The sequence below is a fragment of the Trachinotus anak genome, unplaced genomic scaffold, assembly GCF_046630095.1.
Source record: "Trachinotus anak isolate AG129_WGS33_773 ecotype Australia unplaced genomic scaffold, CSIRO_AGI_Tana_v1 ptg000013l, whole genome shotgun sequence".
NCBI lineage: Eukaryota > Metazoa > Chordata > Actinopteri > Carangiformes > Carangidae > Trachinotus > Trachinotus anak.
The window spans coordinates 15,176,239-15,194,981 of record NW_027273864.1 but is presented as its reverse complement, the minus strand read 5'-3'; the positions used below and the strand labels follow the sequence as shown (position 1 = coordinate 15,194,981).

General features: G+C 40.1%; 1 long non-coding RNA gene across 1 annotated transcript; it reads left to right on the top strand.

Annotated features, from left to right (window-relative positions):
* Window positions 1-3,458: 3,458 nt before the first annotated feature.
* Window positions 3,459-5,475, top strand: LOC139631157 (uncharacterized). Its single transcript, XR_011693314.1, has 3 exons — window positions 3,459-3,712; window positions 4,068-4,106; window positions 4,352-5,475. It is a non-coding gene; the product is annotated as an uncharacterized lncRNA (long non-coding RNA).
* The last annotated feature ends 13,268 nt before the right edge of the window (window positions 5,476-18,743 follow it).

Here is an 18,743-nt window from a genome sequence, read left to right as displayed (position 1 = left end):
CATTGAGATAATGTGACTTGAGCTAATTCATTTTGAAGGAAGCTGAATTTTGAACAGCCCAAGCATTTGCACAAAGCCCCAATTTTTTATTTCTACTGGAAATGCCTGGAAACATCTTTCATAAAAACATAAATGACTGAATGAAAATGTTGTTATTGAGATGGTGTTGGCATTTGGTTAGTTGGACGATAATAACAATAAACACAACTCCAAGGAAAAATCATACTGATTCATTATACATACAATATGCCAAACAAGTCCAAAATTGAGATGCAAGCTTAGATTTTGTTTTTAACAAAAATGAGACCCATGGTTTGAACTACACATTATACATTTTTGTGTCTTAAGAATATTGTTGCCTCAGTGGGAGATAATGAAGTCATTTTTTCCAGCTTCATCCAACCTTGATAACTGTTGTTTTTTCCAGTATGGTGCCACTTCTCTCTTATTGCTTCATAATGTTGTAATAAACAAATTGTAGCTTTTTCTATTGTCATTTGTTCAAAAGTCTAAACCATAATGGGAAATGTAATCACTTAAAATGTTCATCCAGCAATGAGGGCAGTCCCACACTGTTGGGATGTACAGCACACATCATCTGGTAGTTTATAATATACAGTATATAGAATTCTTCTCATGAAGGATGTGGCTGTTCAAATTAAAAGCATAGCAGGAATGTCTTATACCTGGACAGATCCTTTCATTTGGTGGAGTGCTTTATCGTTGGTCAGTGACTTCTTATTCGTTAACCCATCATTCTTTCATGCACTTTGTATGTTGCAGTGACAGCCTGCACTGAGGACGTTGTTAGATGAAACATCTGGTTTGGGGTGATGCTCTTTGGTCTTTAATGGCCTCTACGAGAGGCCACATCACTGGCAGGGATGATAAATCTGAACAATGAGAGAGCCAGTAAAGCAGTCAGCAGGGGTTCGACCGTGCAGACTACAGGAAGTGTGGCTCCTCTTGACCCCTGAACCCTGAGGTGATGTGTGCCCTTCAGTCTGCTCTCTGGGATCTCTGACAACCACATGCTATATAGTACAGTTGACTGGCTGCACGACATATGCCCCGTCGTAGTGATCAAATGAGTTAAAATGAAAATCACATGGTTAGATGATGGATTCTTATTTCTTGGTTTGGTTGATGCAATATGTCATTTTTTGTCTTAAATGCTTTAATTACTACGTTGATGGTTACACAGCCAGTCCTAATGTAATCTGCTCAATATTAACTCTCCAGCCACCTTGTCTACCACCATGATATCCTTCAAGGGAATATTGCTCATCCTTACAAAGCCATGGTTTAGAAGAGAACAGAATAATATAAAACTTTATTGTCTACTAGGGTCTAAATTATTTTATCCAAGACATGGAACGGGCAAAATAGCATGTGACATATATAGGGCAAATGACGATAAACAAGCAGCATCAAAAAACATTGCACCATAAGATGCTAAAAGCAGCACAAAATAATTCAACAAAAACGTTAAACCATAAACCCTCTGTAGAGTAGGAAGGTTTAAAGGAGTAGTTTGACATTTGGGGAAATATGCTTATTTGCTTTCTTTGCCAAGAGTTAGATGACAAGATAGACACCATTCTCATATTACATGTTACCTGATATGAGAGTGGTATTAACACATTATGTCTATCTTATCTTATCTAAGTTGTTTGAGGGCAACCTGATGAGAAGACTCCATGAAGTTTTTTCCACAGTTTCATTGTACATATAAACAACATATAACATGTTGTTTGGTATAGGCAGATATATCTTACCTTCAGAAAACTGTTTTTACCCTGTTTCAAATCTTAATGCTAAGCTAACTGGCTACTGGCTCCAGTTTCATGTACCATACAGATATGAGATGAGTATGAGTATCAACACTTTTTATCTAACTGTTGGAAAGAAAGTGAATAAGCATATATCTCAAAATGTAATAGTATTCCCTTTAGAGTTTAAAATACTGATTGCTTGTGGAATCACTTCATGAAAACATTTATTTTTGCAGATTAAGTAACTTATAAGAAAATTCAATGTCTAATCAGTATGAGGATGTCTGAATTTGAGTTTCCATATGGAAAAGAGTAATAAATACCCAGACTTCTTCTTCAGTGCCTGCTTGGTGCCTGTCAGTAAACAGAGCTGCCTTGTTAACACCATTGAGAGACTTAGTTTTACAACAGTCTGGCACTATACCAGCTGACAGTTGTATACATGAAACTTCTCTCAATTAGTGATGAGCAGATGTCACAGTAGCTGGGAGAAGATCAATAGGGTCAGTTGTGACAGACTGGTCGTCAGTGTGGCCTGGCATTTTACAACACAGGCTTCTGCAGGCCACGGGGACTTTAGCTGCTGATAATGTGAGAAGGAAGTGTGGCAATATTAACGGTACAGGAACAGAGGGACTCTCACAAAGACAAAAGGGTCCACTAGAGCTAAAAGGCGACTGCAGCCAGTGAACCCCCTGGACCCTGAGAGCTGCCCTTTCAAATGGGTGAACTGTCCGCTGCTCTGGAGGAAATGAGAGGCTGCAGCTGAACAAGCTGATGGTCCAGGTCTATATAAGGAAAAGGGCTAAAGAAGATCTGAACGCAGCTGAGTTAAAACAGTGCAGTTCACTTCTGCCAGTCCTCCCTATGGGCAGACGTTTACAGCAACTTGTCTAAACAATAGCAAGTGAGTCGGATAGGGAGAGGAAAGGTTTTACTCTCTGTATCCAACACCATATTTGGATGAAAGTGACAGTTGTGATCTATCATGCTGTTTACGAAAGAGTGTACCTGGGCACCGCCAGCAGTATCTTGTAAAAGACTTTCTATATAATTTATAATTTCTCATAATTAAGTATGAGAGGAACACCTTCTCTAAAACTGTTGTGTATAGCAGCTTTAAATGAATCAGCATTTTACCAAACACTTGGCCCTGGGCTGCAGTTCCCAGATACTGAGTGGTTAACCCAGCTGCCTCTGAAACCACTTGTATGCTTGTACCGGCCCAAAATTAAATCTGGCCTCAGCTTAATCTTCTGTGTTCCCACTGCTATTCTTCAAGATGAATGGACTGTCCCTCCACAGGAGTAACACATGCCACATATTTGTTTTTACTTCCAACCTCCTCATAAAACCTAGTTTGGTACAAGCATCAGGGAAATGAGAGTGTTCTGCCTTTCCACTTTTGAAAATGGTGCACCTTTTGTGAAGGAATCAGATTTCAATTAGTCTGAACACTAAACTCCAATTTTGTCAAGTGAATCACAGCTGGACCACACCAGTGCCCAGATCCCTGTACCCCCTCACTACCCATCTCTTATTTCAGGTTTTTCATGTGGTCCCATACCTGATGGTGTTGGGATGTAATCACCTTCACACAGCAGGCCCACTCCAATCAGGATAATTGGCACCAGACTGCAAGCTACAAAGGAAGGGTTGAGCTTGGGTTTTTTCTTCCTTTGCTCTCGTGTGCACGTGTTTATTAGCGGAGACTCCAGGTCAAGAGAGTGTACTGGCATCCATTAAATCAAAGCTGTGCTACCCCCATGGAGATTTATTCACAATTATATCACTATATTATATGTTTGGGTCTGTTTCTATCTTTTGTCATCTATGTTTATGAAATGTGGTGTCACTGTTAGCTGTTGGACGTCTGCTTTAGCCAAACACTAGAAAGATACGACCTTAAACGGACCTGCGAAAACTTCTAATTCAACGTAAGTGTCACTTTACTGCTTATGAAAATCCTTTCTATTCTAAAACATCAGCAGTATATGGCATGAAAGTGGCTGAATATCTAATACCAGCTCATGCTGCCACATGCATATGTTCCACTAAAATTCCTTTATTCCCCAGCATGCAGTGCACGTCCTTTGATATTTATCACTGTTACACTATTACACTTGTTTGGGAGAAGAAAACAACCAAAAAGAATATTCCAGCATTTTGGGAAATATGTTTATTTGTTTACCTGCTTAGAGATTGATATCACTCTCATATATATGTACTCTAACAGTGGAAATAAACATTTAACTTTTAATTCCTTTCAAAACCTCACATATTGTCATTTAGATTTGATACTGCGATCACTGATGAGCTTTAAAGGTGTTGGTAAGTGTTTTGTTTGTCTGTTTGTTTTGGTTTTTACCTTTGCTACCTGTTTCCCCCTGCTTCCAGTCTTTATGCTAAGCTAAACTAACTGGCTTTTGACTGTAGCTTGAAACAGGCAAAAGAGTGGTGTCAATATATTCATGTAGCTCTATCGAAAAAAAGCAAATATTCTGTCTATTCATTTATTGATATTATCCTCTGATAAGATATAAAATACAATTGATACTGATGTTAAATCCTTTCAGGCCCAGTGCAGACCTAAATCCAGCTGGTGAACAGTTCATTAGCTGTTAATGGGAGTGCTGCACCGGGCTGTGCCCCTCCCCTGACACCCAGGTGTGAAAAGCTTTTGAATGCGGTGGGGGACAGGGCCACTCTCCCTGCAACCAGGCGTACAAAATCACAACCACATGCACTTTCAGGTTCGCACGAGCCTCGACAAGATAAGGGTGATGGCAAGATGGGAATACAAGATAGAAAATACGTGGAATGAAAATAGGAAGTGCAGGAAAACCGTAGCGGGAGACATCTGCTTCTGTAGCTCAGTTGCTTTTGCTTAAAAACACTTTGCTGAACTGAAATGTTTTGCTTACATTTACATTGCTATTTTAAACAGATGTATGTTATTTATAGAGCCCTTCTTATCTTAGACAAATGCTTCAGTGTTTCCCATATCGTACTAGATAAGGGACAATGAAATGTTGGTTTTTCATTGTTTATTCTGACTAAAACAAATGCAGCAGGAAAAGTGCAGTGCATACAGCAGTCTGAAAGATAATAGCTCTCATCTTGCTGTGACCACAGAGCCATTTGTGCAGTTTGGGGATCCTGGCTTGGGTAAAGAGAGAGACCCAGTCTGCTCGGCTGCTCTCCTCTCTCCCAGTATTTAATCACCAGGCCACGCCAAGCAAAACCTCCCTATCTGAACCCAGAGCAAAGCATCTGGTTCACCACAGTGGAGATTCTCATGTTCAAATATAGACAGGAGCAGAGTCGCAAAATGACACAGAGAGCACATTCTTTCCCACCAGAGGTTTGCAGCACACACCCTGGGGCCTCGACCAAAAATCAACATGTTGTTCGGCAGCGTGGCACTCCTGTGAATAAAATATGATGGAAGGGAAACCTCTCTTCCACTAACCCCTGTTTAGCGCTCCCTGACTACACGTTTAGGGCTTTGTGAACACAGTCTCCCTCTCCCACAAGAAGAGCTGGAGAAGCCTTTCCTTTCCATAGCCTACAGCAGATGTGTTCTCTCCTCTCTCCTGTGGTTTATTCCTGTCCTCAGTGGGTTACAGTGCATGTGTGTGTGTGTGTGTATGCATTGCTGCATGAGATCAGTATTGTGCTATAATTAAAGCTTGGACACTGTGGGAAATACATCAGGAGAGTTGTTTTGAATGATTTAAGTGTTGGTTGTGGTGGGTGTACAGTGTACCCACATCTGCCTTGGCTCTCAGAGATGCAGCTCACCGCCAGGTTGCTAGGATATCTATGGCTCATTTAGAACACCTGGAAGGTAAGGTGAGGCTGAGCCCACCAGTTTAGCAGTACAAAAGATATGGAGTTGGCCAAATCAGCACATAATTGTACTGAACTGGAGGAACTAAATGAGATCAGGATTGTTGATAGAGAAATACAAAGAGATAAAAGGTGGGGAATTCAAGAGGATGGACCATAGCAGCAACAATACAAACCCCAATTATAATAATGCACAGTTACATGTAGATTGTGGGGACAGATATAAATTAAATTTCAGTGTATTTACTCAGATGCTTTACCTCTGTAAAAGTAGCAAAACCATGATGTGAAAATACTATGCTGTAAGCAAAAAATATTACAGAAGTAAAGGTATACAAGTATTATTTGCACAATGTAGTAAGTATTTCATGCAGAAAATGATCCAAAGATTATTATTGCATCAGAAGTTAATGTGTAGTGAGTAGTAATTTACTGTGTATTGTTGGTCAAGGGTACTACTCTATATACTGTCAAGTAGTTTAATCTATGAGATGACAACATATTTTATGGGCTCATACAGTATCTTGTCTGGAAAATGCAAAAATCAAATAAAGATGAATGAAATGGAAATTCTCAAGAAAAATACCTCAAAATCTTACATGCCACAAGTGTTGAAGCTGAAATTGAAACACAACTGATGAAAAACATATTCACATTTGACTTTAAAATGACATGAGGTAAACAATATTCTCTAGAGAGGTAACAGTGTGGCCCCTGGGGACCCTGCCTGCAGTGTGGGGGGTCCCACCCCTGGCACACTTCCCTTGACCTCAGGGTTATCACCATGGTAATCCTGGTTACAGCACCCATGAGGAATGATGGCGGCTACTGGGTGATACCTGGAGACACTTAAGCAACTGTTCTGGTGTGGTGGTCACTGAGGAGTCATTTGCTGCATCAATATAGACATAACTATACCTGTCATTCTCAGATTAAGGTGTTGGTAATCATGTCTCATTGTGCCAATAAAGACATCAAATGCAATAATGTGGTAAAAATTTGGAAACATTTTGCTAGAAATATCTGGTATTAATCTTCCATTAGCATAAATGTATTCCAAAATGTAAAGTTGAATGAAGGTTGTACTGTATGATTTTACTGCAGGAAAAAACCTTACAGCTCTCATTGTACAAATGTCTTCTACAAGAAGAATAGTGGTTGAGAATAATGTGTTCTCCTTTCTTTCAGATCCAAACAACACATTGTAATCCCTCAAGATTTATTTGAATGTTCTTTTGGTGCTGTATAGGCCTGTATCTCCACATGCAGCATACAGCAGAGAGACTGTGTTTGGGTTGAGTCCAGGGTCAGTCGGGTTTCTCCTGACAGTTTTATATACCCAATAGATGACTGGCTGCTTGCACTGCGACGCTCAGATGTTAACTTCCTCTGTCTGAGGGTTTAAAAGCGTGCTGTGATGGTGTGTCGCATGCTGTATTTACGTTTGAGCCCCGGCTGTTCCATCTGACCAGGCCCCTGCATGGACCCTCACTGTACCGCTGAGGCCTGGGTAACTCCTCCACCCAGGCAGGCTCCTGTGTGTTGACATTTGAAAAACCAAACAGCACTCAGCAGTGAAACATGAGCCCTGCACAAGGAGGAAAGGCAGCAGATTGGTGAGAAACAGAGAAATAGAAAGAGAGAAAATATGAGGTCGTAAAAAAGAAAAAATAACGAAGGAAGTACCCCACACCCTGTAAGATGAGGGAGATGAGTTTTCAAAGCTGCACCCTCCCTCAGTTCCTTCCTTACATTTCTGTGCGCAGGCTGGAGCAGCTGAGAGGTTTCAGCCGGGCTTTGGCTCAAATCGACTGTCAGAGAAAATCTGTTTCCAATATGAGTGTTTCCTGTGAATGCAGGAAAAGGCCCTCCACACCGTAGAGCTACTGCACTCCTCTCTCTCCCTTTCAGCCTGCTGCACCACTCAAACCCAAAACAACAGGAGTGATTTTTTTTTTAATAGCTCCAATCCAAAATAGATGTGTAATGGAAAGTTATGGTTTGAATTCTGTTCTGAGAAAATGTGAGATCTGAAAGACAGAGATGTTCAGATATCAGATATGTGATGATTAAAAAAACAGAGAGGTGAAAACATTCAGCAGGCAACGGTGCATGAAGAAGTTTCAGGTTTGTGGAGATAAATATTCTGTAGCCGCTGAAAAATCTCTTTAAGGAAAATAAATTAGACACATTTAAAGTCTTCAGGTGTGTAATGTACTACTGTCCAAGCATTTGTGTATTTTTGTGGCTTACACTAGATCTCACAGAAATTTAATACTAACTCCAGGCCCACTTAAAGGAAGGAAATGTATGTGGGAGTACAAGTCTAGCCTGTTTCAGCACATGATGAAAAGGATTATTATCCAAATGTGACATACTCCTCTTAAAACCCACAGATCTAAAAATCCTTGCACCAGAGTATCCTGAATCTTATTCCTGATCTAAAAACCAGCAATGTAACACAATATTTCCCAGGGGACACGCCGTCATCGCACCCACCACATACCACAACAGGCTTCTCCAGGCTCAGCCCAGAGGATGTGACAGGAATCAGAGAGGCCTTTTTCCTGCTATTTAAATCAGCAAAGCCAATACTTACTTGTGCAGATGCTCAAATCCGCTGTGCTAGCCAGGATTTGCCTTCAGAAGTCAAGGTCAGATGACTTGACTGTTTTTACAGATATAATAGAACTGCCTCATGAGCTACCACAAGCAATATAACTGCTGTTCAGAATGATATTCACGTGGATGATTGAAAGTATTGTGAGATTTTTGGAGGTAAGCTACGTGCTTTTTGTGTTTTAACATACCACATACCAACATCAAAATTCACTAAAACATAGCTTATTACTTAACACCCTTAGTTTTGAGCTGATTAAACTGTTTGCCCATGAGCTCATGACAACATCCATCACACTGGGCTGGACATAGGTCACAGTCATTGTGCTGTATAACAGCTGGATCTACTGAGGCCCCATCCTGTTCCAGATATGAGACAATGCAACGGGGAAGGAAGGGTCTTAGGCTGAGAGACACACACCCTCACCACACTGGTGCTTCCCTAACAATGAGCACTCCTCATTAATGATCCTTTTCTCTCACGTTTAGCTTTATGACTTACAGCACTTTGCTGAGTAGTTAACCCACAGGTCAGGCCTCAGAAGGCCGATGTGACCCAGCTCCATCCGGCCACATATTCATTTCAATTCAGTTTGTTATGTCACTGTCCACACAGACTGGTTATTGAAGCTACAGTATGTCTCAACAGAATCTTAGAAGTGACTTTGCCCTCCAGACACGTTTTAAGATATAAAAATAGTCTGATATGATTTTCGATGCACCCACTCCTTCTTCATCATTATATAAAAAAAATCCAGAATAAGAATATTTCTCACTTCAAAACTGCTGGACACAAGATGTCTGCTTCAAGTTTCTACATCACATATGTTGCAAACATGTAAGTTGCATATCACACCATGAGTAGTTGTGATGTCACAAAAACTCAGATTTAAGGTGAGCACAGAGAAACAGATATATTCTACCTCAGCTGTCTCAGCTCATGTTACAATTTACAGAACACCAGCTGACAAATTCTCTTTAACACTGTGTGAGCGCTAAGTGACCCAATCAGTCTGGGCACAGGATCAGATACAGACAGTGAACATGAACACGTTGTGTTTTTTTAATAGCACAGGTTGTTTGCACATACACAGTACATGCCACTGTGTCACTGTGATGCCCTACTTTAGTCGGGCAAAATGAAAGCTTAAACATATCACACATCTGCAGTGCGGTGAAACTTGAACTCTGCAACCCCACCACCCTCATCATCATTCATTTCTCCTTCTGTTGTCCTCTCTACTGTGCTGGCACTCTGTAGATCAGAGGTGTCTATAAGGCACTCTGTGGATGCATGTAGTTGGAACTGTGACAAAAGATTGGGAGGATGAGGGTTGTGTTAAATGTACCTAGGATGAGTGATTTGAGACAGGTCACATTACCTGGGTGTAAATTCAGAGTGGCGTTGGTGTGTAATCATCCTGTGAAGACTGTTGCTTTGCTTCTTGGATCATTAAGCTCCTGGACATCAGCCAGGCCAGACCTTGAGAGAGGGAGCAATGCTGTGCGGAATAACTTAACATAAAGTAGTGGTTGAGAGCATGTCTCTGGACGTGCTTGATCGGGCAGTGTAGGGCTGTAATTTACAATTTACATACATCACCTGCAACCTCAACTCCCATAAAACAGAAACACTTTCCAACATGGAAACATGAGTCCACTCATCGGACACTTTTTCCACAAGAGCTAAGATGCATAGTGCAGATACACATGGATCTGTATACACATGTGCACCTACATGTGTGTGTGGTGTTTGTATGTAATGGGGATCCTCATGACCATTCCTATTCATACGTGTCATGCCTCCATCTGGATCCTGCTCTCTGACCACATGTCAGGTAAGTCAGTGCCGAGTAACAGAATACAGGCACAGATGATGAGCTTTTACGTAGAGCTGGCCTGTCATTTATCTGATTTTCCACACCAGGTCAAGGGACTGAAACTGTGGGGTCATGCACACAAACATACAGCCTTCCTGATGGTGCTCAAAGAGGAAAAGACAGACTGTATCAAGTTACATATACCTGTAGAGTTTTTCAATTAATGTCAGAAATCAGTAAAACATTAGACCTTTCAGTCTAGCTTTGCATAAGCTCTAATATTGGCTGCTGATGTGAGAAGTGCTCTGATTGATAAGTAATGAGAACCAGGTGAGTATCAGTCAGGCACACTAGTCCCAGCACAAGGTCACCACGGGTTGGAGAGAGAGGTCACTCTACCTCAGGGGGCTGATGGGGGGTAGAATAGCCTGAAACTCTGGGAGTCAGTTTTCAATTAAGTCACAGCTCAAAGTGTCACAAGGATATATGGACAGCCCACTGGTTTGCCTTAAGATGAAACTCCTAATCCATCTTTCCATTTAAAGCTCAAAGGAATCAAAGAAAGCTCATGTCTCTATCAAACATGACCATGACTCTCCCCCATCTATCACACTTTATCACCCTGAGACATGTGGGCTTGTGTGTCTCTTCATCTCCAATCACACACAGGATGTTGTCTGATTTTTTACTTATTGTCACCAAATTCTCTCATATGGTTCATAAAAGCTGAATGCAAATTTTTTTGCTTCAACACATCTTTCCACACATCATCCAGTTTGGAAGCAATGCTGTGTGTGAGGAATGTACTGTTACTCTGGTTGACATTATTACTCTCTTTGTTAATCTAAAGAACTGAACTCTTCCCCTCAGTCTCTGTGCTGTATGTGAATGTGCTTATTTATTTCGATATGCTCTTACATACATGTGTATGTATGGATGACAGAGAAAGAGCAGTGAAAGCAACCCACAGAGACAGAGTTTAAGACAGAGAAACTAACAGAGACGTCTTAAAGGACAGGAAAGAGAGAGCAAAAATTCTGGAAAACTCTATCTCACTGATGGATGGCTCCATCTTGGAAAGTCAGACATATGAACCAGATGGTGGACTGACACAGACACAGGACTCTGTTGATGAATAGGATGACAGTGAGGTTCACATCTACCTTAGAGCTGCTCCCTCTCAGTCTGTCAGTCGATTTATCAGTTGTAGAATCTTGGAAAAATGAGAATTTTTCAGCCAGTGAGTAATTTTTGAGAACTGATAAATTCTGATAATAAGAACTGATTCATTAAAGATTAATGGAAAAAATGTGAATGTCATATCAGTCACATTAACTAAATGCTTTGGTCGCTCCACATGACAACATGCCTCCGCAGAAGAGCAGAAATATAATGCTGAAGAGTTTTTTTTTTTTTCAATTCAGTCTATTAACCAATTATTTAAAGAAACCATGTGACCATCAGTGAGAATCTCTTTAGTGAAGGACAGCCCTAATGTGCATGCTGGGGTCAGAGGTCACTCACTGGTCATAGGACTAACTAGTTTCAGTCACACTGATTTACCAGTGCAGTTTTTTTTTACATATAATTTTTAGTTATTATAGTGTAGATAATCACAAGGTAAACACAATGCTCTCAGTGTATTTATTCACATTCATTTCCTTACTGAGAAAGTTTGAATGTCTCTGCTGACAAATAATAGTTTTAGTAATATGTTTGTTTTCTTAAGGATAAAAGTTGAGACCCTGAAACACAATGTGAATAGACTACGTTGGTTATAGAAGAAAACAAAAGGAAATACTTTCATCCTGATTTCATTAAGGTTATTTTTAAGTGCCTTGGGCTTTTGGCACCAGAGTGACACAGATATTGCCATCAGGAGAACTATAGCTCCACAGCAGCAGAGCTAAACACAACATTGATTAATCAGCATTAAACAGATATGGTCTTTATTATTTTGTCTCTAGGAACTTAATGATAGCTTGAGCTTAGCTGGCATAGGAGGGCAGTCAGGAAAGAAAGATTCATTCTCATGGTATGTGTATTATTGACTTTTTCTTGGTTAGTTCTATTTACTCTGGCATTGTATCTTTCTTTATTAAATACCACACAGCAATGTGATTTAGCAGTTGGACCCACAGGCTGCTGTGGTAACTCCAAGAGGATTAGAGGATGAATTTATCATCATGCACTTTTCTGACACATGTACAATGTAAATTTCAAGCTGCAGAGACTGGATTATTCTAACTGGAAGGTCTGCAAAGTCATTTGCAATTTGAGAATTTGCAGAAATTAGCATCAGACTTAGGGCACTTGGTTTTAATTTAACTGCTAATTAAGGATCAATTAGGCAAGGGATATTTCTCTTTGTAACCATGTTACAGATTAATAGATAATGATAACACACCTATTAACTATTTTATAACAAGTGGCGTGGACTCTCTCCTGACTTGTAGTAGGTCTGAGTCTGGCGTGGGGGGCGGCATTGAGGATGTGAGGTGAGGGGGTCGGAGAGTGAATGGTAGACTGTACACACAGCAGAGAAATTAGGCAGGCTGTCAGCTGAGTGTGCAGCAAGGCTTTGGCAGCCAGACCTCTTCTGGGAGGTGGAGGAGAGGAGTGCAGGACGGAGGAGTGTGTGAGGCGTGCACAAGGGGTTGAGACACAGTTTCCTGTGTGTATTTCCTGTGTGTTTAATGTGAAGCTGAAGGCCAGGGCCTGTTTCCTGTGTGTGATGGGTGCCAGGCCCAGGGCCCCCAACACAAAGACAACGCTGCTCGAGAGTCCACGAATGTCAGAAACAGGCCAGGCAGCCGGTACACGCATCAGAACAGATTCACTGGCTTCTATATACAGACTCAGAGAGCTTTGCTGTTTACAAAGTGAAACTCTATAGAGGCAGAGCTCTAGATCGCAAGACCTCTGCCCTGAGGCCTCAATACAGCCAGGTGCGTCTCTTCACATGAGTACTGTAATGAATCTATGATATGACATAAACATTTCAAGGATATGGCTGCTGTTATTATCTATTTTCTTATTATGAATAAATCCCACAAAATGACTAAAACCAGCAATGTGCTAAAGGATACTTGCCCATTTGTTCTCTAGGGTTTTTATTCTTTTTTTTTTTTTTTTTTTACTAAAAACAACTGCCTGTTGTAGAAAACAATGCTGAGGAAAGTGTTAAGACTGAACTAAAACAGCAAGGTTGCAGGCCAGACAACCAAAGCAATGGACTGGAAGGCACAAAGAGCTATGTAGACCAAAGGAAACTGCATACATTAAAAGCAGCTCTTTTGTCATGTGATCAATTGTATAAAAATATTGACTAAAACTGCTTTAAGGTTGTCTGGGCATATTGTGTATTCAAGCTTTTTTAGTGTGTGTGTGTGTGTGTGTGTGTGTGTGTGTGTGTGTGTTTGGACATGTGTTTGAGGGTCAGGCCAGGAGCTCTGACAAAGTGACAAAACCTCACTCAAGAAAACGGAGCATGTTTGCCCAGTAAGAGTAGCCTAAAATACACAACCCACACAAAGAAAGACCCCAGGCAGATGGCAGGATGACAGGTAGCAGGAAAAAGAGAGGCTAGAGAAACCAGAGAGAAACCATAAAGGTGGGGATGGAGTGAATATGAAGCTGTTAATTCACCTCAGACAAGCACAGACACACACACTGAAACTATGACGCACTAAATGACTCTTCCCGGAATTCTCCACTTTGTAAGTGTAAGTGTGTGGTGAGGACGATCTGCGCATGCACATCTAGTGCGTGATGTATTATTGTTGTGACAGTATAATTACTGGCCTTTCTTATAAATCTGTTGATTTCTCAACAACAAAACCTTGGGGCAATTATATTAAGCTAATACAGACATATATGAATACTTATACTACTGGTGGGACACACACACTGAAATGCACAATCAGGCACACAGAGATCCATGGGTGTATGTGGCACTCAGCCAATGGCCAGGGTTATACGAGTTTATCAGACACACACTGATAGCATAGCCAGACTGCATCCAGAGGGAAAGCCTCTGGAAGGAAAAAGGCCATCAGTCCTCTGTTATCACATATCATTGCATCAGGGCAGGGAATAAAAACAGGGGGGCAGACTCTTCCACTGCAGCTGAGTATCAGAACAAAGGTAAGAGTTTAAATCTGAGGGCTGAACGTATGCAAGTGATGCAACAATTCACACACAATGGCAAATGCTATGTTTCTCTCCTGATTTCTACTGCATTCATTTCATACATTATTATATTATAACTCATTATTCTGCATCATGAGATACAAAGTCAAGTGCAGTGACAGCTATGGATGATAGATATTATGACCTGGTGGTAAATATGTAATAATATAAACAGGTATAGGATTATAAATTGGTGTGTGGTTGATCTTCTGTATGTTGTCACAATAGCCAACAAACTGCCAGTGATGAAAGGCAGACAGCAGGATATGCTTCCATCCAAGTTAGAGCACCCTGACACCACAAAACTAATTGGGAAGTGAGCAGAAAGTTAAAAAAAAAAATGGTTGAAATGTCCAGCTTCCACTCCAAGTGGTAGCAAAGTCTCATGTAAAAAATATTGAATCAATATCCAATTTTTGCACTTAGAATTGTACAGTAATATCGGTTTTAAATCAACTGAAATGAGCACATTTATCACAAGGGTGGTGTTGATGATGGGGCAGGAGCTCATCAGAAAAAAATAAATAAATATCAGCAACAGTAATGGAAAGGTCATAAAAAGACATACACATTTTAAAAATAAGTGTATATATCATGCTGTGAGAAGAAGAGATGCAGGTATGAGCTCAAAGACCAGCTGCTACTACCCACTTAATGTTTAAAAAACACACTATTTCAGTGTGCATCATTGGTAACTGGACACGACTATAACCTTCAGAACTCCCCATCACATCTATAAATCAGACCTCTCCCCAAATCCGTATAGATCCCCCATCACTCAGCTCTCAGCTCTGTATTCTACATTCACATGTCCCATGGTTCACCAGTGGGAGGGAAAAATATCTGTTGAGCCTGCGTTTGTGTGTGCATGTGCGCCCAATAGGGCTGAGAGGATTATAGGGGGAAGTGTATGTGATTATGTACAAAAAAGACCAGGCTGGAGTCTATTCAAAAGGCTCTTGACGATAGAAAAGACCTTTCACCCATTATGAGGAATCCCCAAAGTCTTTTTTATTTTTTCCCCATGCATCATTGTATGCTATTTACTGCAGAACTCATTTATCAGAAGAATGAAAGAAACACATCTCGATGGGTGTGTGTATTAGTCTGGGTAAGAAAAATTGATATCTATTCAACTGCTCTCACAACATGTATGACTGATAAAAGCACAGCAGTGGCTTAGTTACCAGCTGTGTATGTTTGAGTACTGTAAACATGCAGCATAATGATGCATCAATAACTCATTAAAGCCCAGACTGACTTTGATGAAAACATTAGGATGGGCTGGAACAGGGAGTCTGTAATCACGCCTTGCCCATTATTGCACTGCTTTTTGCAGTGTCACAAACTGACAGGTCTGAACATGAAGGTGGCAGCTGTGGGCAAAACAGAAGGGTGGATAACACATGACATCGAAAGCGTTGGGTGTTTAATTTAACAGCGGAAAACGTCAGCCATATACAAGACGCAGTTGCTATTACATGTCGAAAATTCTTGCTTAATTTAAATTACTTTAAATTCTGTGACAAGGATCAAAATGTTTTAGTGGCTGATGATGAGACAACAACACACTCATCCTCAGCTGATCAGAGTGATTGGCGTTTCTGTTGGTTTAGAACAAAAGGTCAGTGAGGCTTGGCTTGACAGCAACTTGGTTGTAGAACAAAAGCCTGTCATTCTTGTTTAAGTATCTAAATCCTCTGTGAGTAAACTGAACTTTGACATTTACAGCACAACATGTCAACTCTACATGACCCCCACTGTTGTTTTCCTTCATGTTAAATATGTGACCATTGTTTATTAGTGAAGACAAACTGTTTGAGATTTGATCAACACGAGCCTGTGTGAATGAAATGATGAGATGAGCTCAAAGACACAATCTGTGGCTGAGTCTCTGCTGCTCTCTGGGGGCAATGTGGTTCACTGACATGTCCTTAAATAAGAGAATGTTGCATTGCCAGCCCCTTGGTGCAGAAGTTTGTTCAGTGTAGTCTTCTTTGTTTGACCTCATTTGCATATTATATCCCTCACACAATGTTTGTGCAGAAGTACACAAGGTTATGAGGATTTGACTCCTTCTCTATCATGCAGCCACATCAATTATTTGTAAACACATACTGTTCGTTGCTTGTCAGCTTGAGATTTCAGTAGGTTTACTGTGATATGTTTTGCACCTGATGATGAAGATGTATACTATAGTATCCAAAACTACATAGTTTTTGGTTGATTTTTGCTTCTTGACTAGAACATAAATGATTCTCACTGACCTGTGGCTCCCTCTACTGGTGATAAAGTAGAGGGACAATTGGTCTTAGGGGTTGTCATAGCAGGGGGTGGTTTATTTGTCATTCATCTTGATGTTTTGATGTTTTCATATGTGTCCAGCTCCTCATATTTTTTTTTACAGCTTTCCAAAGAAAGTTGTAGAATTTGGCAAAAAAATTGTAAAACTTAAAAACTAAATTAGAAGCATTTAATAACTTTTAATTCAGTAACTTCATAGCAAACACCTTTTATCAGGTTATGCTGCTTCCCTTACTACTCAAACCCACTGCATTGATTCATCATGCACTTATAATATGACTGTATGCCCTGTTCCCTTCATTTATTTTATTATTAAATGTGCACACTAATAAAGTCTAATCATTGTAATCCACACATCAGACTCTGTCACTCCTTTTGATATTCATGAACACTCCAGGTTTTCTCTGGAGGAATGCAAGTACGTATGTATGAAATAATAAACATGCATTTGTACTTCTGTCCTAGAACACTAGAGGACCTCAGAGAGTTGCTTTGTTTATTCATTAGCTCCAACCCAGTCATGTTCAAACGTGACGTGGGTTTGTTTCAACACCCTAAAATGTCTGTTTGAGGCTATGCAGTGTGCAGATTTTCTTAGTCATCTGTCTGAAAATCAAAGAAGGATTATACAGTCGCTACTCACGCCCCTTGAGCTAGACCTTAACATCTCCCGCCTGTGACTATCAATATTTATTTTCTTTCATGTGTCTGACTGCTATGAAAAGCTCAGCACAAGATGTTTAGCTTCCTGTCTATGTTGATTTACTGTGTTTACCACATCTACAGTTGCTTTGATTTTCCTCAGAATCACAATAAAAAGAAAAAGAAAGAAAAAAAAGAAGAAATACTTCTCTTTATTTAAGAAGGACAGAGGTTGATACAAATTGAAAATGATAATGATGATAGATATTGATAGATATTGATAGAAGAGTCTAATGCATATAATGACAAATGGGAACTCTGGACTGGTATAAACCTTTTGAAACTCTGGAACATGAATAAAGACTTTCTATAACTGATCAAAAGTTCCATACATACCATATTTAAAGGTACATTTGCTTTTATTAGATAGCATAGGAACTGCTCCTGGCATAGAACACTTACGCAAATATCCATATCCTAATCTATACTGTATGCAGAACATGCAAACTTGAGTTTGAACCAAGAACCTTCTCACTGTGAGACCACAGCGCTAACCACTGTATCACCATGCCATCCCTTAGCAAGCCAGGAAATTGTTGCCTTTAAACTTTGGTTGCCTTTAAACAAATGAGATATAACTTGTTAATTTGTAAGTTTTAGAGATGCTGGTTAGTGAATTTTGTTTCCTTTCAGCAGAGGCAGTCTAGATATTTCTGCTATTTCCAGTCTTTGTGCTAAACTAAGCCAACTAGCTGCTGACTGTAGGTTTATATTTACTATCCAGACATGAGAATGGTATTGATCTTTTTATCTAAATCTCAGCGAGAAAATGAATGCGCATATCTCATGATGTCAAACAATTCCTTTAACAAAGCTGATGACTCTGTACCCAGTTGTAGGCTCTAAAACTCAAAGGCACTGCAAACATGAAAGGGGCTCATATCTGCAGACACACACATACACACATACAGCACTGAACGTCAATCAACGTGGCATTTGCAAGTCAACACTCATTTTAAAGCCTCTGAACCCTGTTGTTATAGAGAGTTATGAGGTAGCTGGAAAGGTAAAGTGGTATTCTTTTAAAAAGCTCCAGGAAAAGCAGGACCACACCCAAAATGTGAACATGTGTAAATCCTGAGAGAATAGAATTAAATGTTATCACATTTATCGGTGGCAGGAAACATCTGAAAGTAATGTTGAAAGTGTTTTCATTTCAAGTGTGAAAAAATATTTTCTTTTGCTAAACTGGAAGCTCTGAGATACTGAGGAGATACAGAAGATAAATGTGGTGCCAGACCTGCTGTGTTATTTTGCTCCTTTTTCTTTTTTTTTATTCAGGATGTGAAGAAGACTCTCACATTCATTTAATCCTGAGGTTTTGCCCTTAAATCTTATAAAACATGTCAGATCTTCCTGCCAAGAATGGCAATGCCCACCAGTGCTATTACTGGGGAAACGAACATCCGAGCCAAACTGATGAATCATCAAAGACAGTGCCATTGTGTACATAAGTTTGTTCAGACATGTTACCACTCTG